Below are 3,817 nucleotides of genomic sequence, written 5' to 3'. Positions count from 1 at the left end.
GCCATTAAGTATTTCTATATAATGATTTATTACTAACATTTGTCACAAGTATCTCTTATAAGTCAGTGGTAGGGTGTTGTAAGTAATAATTATGGATTGTAACTAATAAGGCTATTGTAACTAATAATTATGGATTTTTATTTTTCTAACTTCGTATGGCGTACCTTGTGCTTCATGGTAAGTGATTTGATGATTATATATACATCTTATATACTGTAATGACTTTATATTGGTATTAACAACTCAAGGTTGCAGAGAGATTTTTTTTTTAGAATAGAAGTAAAAAATTGACTTTATGTTGGTATTAACAAAATAAATAAATAATGGTATGAGAAATATAATTTGGGAAGAATAAAATTAATTCTACATTGATATGTGTAAAACAATTTATAATTTTGAACAACTTTTTCCAAAAGTGATTTGTAATTTTAGATGTAGCGAGTAACATTTTTACCTTACATAGAGTTAGGATCTCTTGACATTGTGTGTCAAACTCAAATTTTGTAAAATTTTGTATAGAATATGAATGTTTTATTATGACCTCTAATAATTTTGTATAGAATATTAATTTTTGAATTTTGATTTGATTTGTTGTTGGAATATTATTCACTTATTTATGTTAATGTATTGAAAGATGATGATGAAGGGAAAAGGATGAAAATATTATATAGTGTTCTTAAATAATTCAATTTTAATAAAAATATTAATTTAAAATTGTTTTCCCTAAAAAACTATTTAATGTTGTCAAGTAAGATATGTAACATTAAATATGTAAGTTTTTCTAATGGAAAATGTTAAAATGTGATAACGGTGTAAACGTTTTATAAATTAGAGTTCTTAACTGTTAAACATAAAGGATCAGTTTAAAAACAATAGGACACCGCATTTCAATCATTGCACACATTACACATGACACCTAAATTATCAAACATGGCCTTAGTCTACCATGAATCATACTTGAAAAATATTTAAAATTCTCTCAATCATAGTAGTCATATTTTAGTAATAGACGTTAATTATCAAGTAATTTTCATAACTAAGATAATCATTTAAATTATATCGGTTAAATAAAATTAAGAATAAACAAATATATATTTTATATTAAATCTACATTAATCAAATCACCGTTTTATACCTAAATAATAAAATATCATTAAATTTTTTTATTAACTAAATAATTAAAATTATTTTAAATAATATTATGGTATTATATTATATTGCTATGCGACTTATTTGCTTGAAGATTGCCGAGCTATACGCTTCTCAACTTTGTTTTTAACAGAGCCTCCAAGTGGTATATCAAATTAGATTTTTTAAGTGATAAACTGAAAGGTTTATATACCTAGTCACAAAAATGACACGAGTTACTAGTCACAAAGTATATGTCATTTTATCAAATGAAATGAAATAAGAATACATTGTAGTTAATTAATTTTGTAGGGGAAAAAAGAAATTATGACTTGTTTTACAAAATTATTTATATTATTAATAATAAGAGAAATAGAAATAAAGAAATTAAAGTCAAGTGGTTAATAAATTTTAATTAATGACGAATCGTTAAAGAGAACTCAAATTTAAATCCTGGTTGAAGTAATTTTTGACCAAATTAATTTTACTTACCTGCATCCAATTTTCGATTACTAACTAGCGTTCATTCCTCGTACTGATGATTAAAACTAAAATAAAAATAAAAATATATATATATAAAAAGATAGAATAATAAATAGTAAGAGATATAATTGGAAACATAAATTGATATTTATACCATAAAAGAACATATAAAATGATATAAAATGAGAGAATTGTTTTAACTAAAATGTCTTATATTATTAATAACAGGGTGGAAGTATTTGATAAACTTAAAAGGTTCACTCCTTATGGCAATATGCGATGGACAAATACTAAGCACCTAATTTCAAGAACAAATGATATTTTGGACATGTCTAATTTCTTGACATTCATATTAACACCTCATTTTTTCCATAATTTTCTGTTACCATCACATCATAAATTGGATCACCTACCATAATAATGTATTTACATTTGCAATAGGTTTTTATTATTAGAGGAGAGATAATAAAAACAAGAAATAAAAATAAAAAACGATAAAAACTTAAAAGAGATAGAAAATTATAGAATGTTACACATATTCTTAAAGTGAAGATCTAAACTTATCATATCATCAATATATCACATTATTATTTCTATTTCTTTTTTTATGAAAATGTATAAGTGTTAAAATAACATTTTTATAATTTTAATTACGATATAGATATATATAGTCAACTTACTAACTTAATTATGACATATATATATATATATATATATGAGGTTGAATTATACTAGAATTATTACTTGTCTTAAAGTGTAACTTTCATTCTTAAATGATACTTTCTCCTTTTAAAGTCTTGTCTCTTCCCTTGAATGCATTTGTCTCCTTTTAATAGTTGGTTGGTTACAAAATATGAAAGATTCATTCTCCTGTGAAAACATTCAAGGTTGGTTGCTTATACAACACACAAGTGCTTCTGCACCTCCCATTTGAGGTCTCTTGGACACCATTTTGCTTTATGATCTAATCCATTTTTATTTCAACAAAAAAAAAAAACAGCTATATATATATATATATATATGAGGTTGAATTATACTAGAATTATTACTTGTCTTAAAGTGTAACTTTCATTCTTAAATGATACTTTCTCCTTTTAAAGTCTTGTCTCTTCCCTTGAATGCATTTGTCTCCTTTTAATAGTTGGTTGGTTACAAAATATGAAAGATTCATTCTCCTGTGAAAACATTCAAGGTTGGTTGCTTATACAACACACAAGTGCTTCTGCACCTCCCATTTGAGGTCTCTTGGACACCATTTTGCTTTATGATCTAATCCATTTTTATTTCAACAAAAAAAAAAAACAGCAAAACAAGGAGAATTAGCTTTTGTACCCCCCATTTAAACTTATATCCCCCAACTTAATATTTTTTGAGTGAAATACCCAAAATAACCCTAAAAAAACAGTAAAAGTCAAAATAAGAAAAAAATGAAAACAGTTTACCCCACACTTGAAAAATCCGAAAAAGTGAGTTTTCAGAAAAAAAAAGTTTTTACCGGAAATTTCAAGAGGATTGAAATTTCCGGTGTGAACTACCGGAAATTTCAAAAACGAAATTTCCGGGAAGACAAACCGGAAGTTTGTGTACCGGAAATTTCATTCCTTCTTGAAATTTCCGGCACACTGTGTAATTTTTTTTTTTTTAATTTTTTAATTTTTGTTTATTGAATTTTGTTAGTGAGGACCAGAGGGGGAAAATCTGACGGTGGCGATCATTCGCGAGTTCGGCCTCCTACACAATCAAATAGGAGAGCTGCTGTTGAAAAAAGGAGAAAGAGAAATGAGGAAAGGCAGGCGCCCCAGGATGAGCAGCCCCAACAAAATCTTATGTTTGATGCAGAACAGGATGAGCAGCCCCAGGATGAGCAGCCCCAGCACGATCATGTGTTTTATGATGAACATGATCAGCAGCAGCAACAGTTTGATGATGAACATGGTCAGCAGCACCAGCCTGAAGAACCCATGTTTCCTAGAGGTCCTTATGATCTTTCCGTCCTTACAGATTATGAGCATCATATTGCAATTAATGTGTGGAATGGACAGGTTAGTAAATAATTTATTTTATTACATATTATAATATATTTGTAGTATAGGTTATTTTATTACACATTATAATTTATTTGTAGTATAAGATTATAATATATTTTTAATTGTGTTATTTTTAATTAAACAGGAAAGACGTGCCTTGAAAGTTGTTTCCAATGGCA

Source organism: Cicer arietinum, chromosome 1 (assembly GCF_000331145.2).
Source record: "Cicer arietinum cultivar CDC Frontier isolate Library 1 chromosome 1, Cicar.CDCFrontier_v2.0, whole genome shotgun sequence".
Classification (NCBI taxonomy): domain Eukaryota; kingdom Viridiplantae; phylum Streptophyta; class Magnoliopsida; order Fabales; family Fabaceae; genus Cicer; species Cicer arietinum.
Note: the sequence above shows the minus strand (reverse complement) of the source record.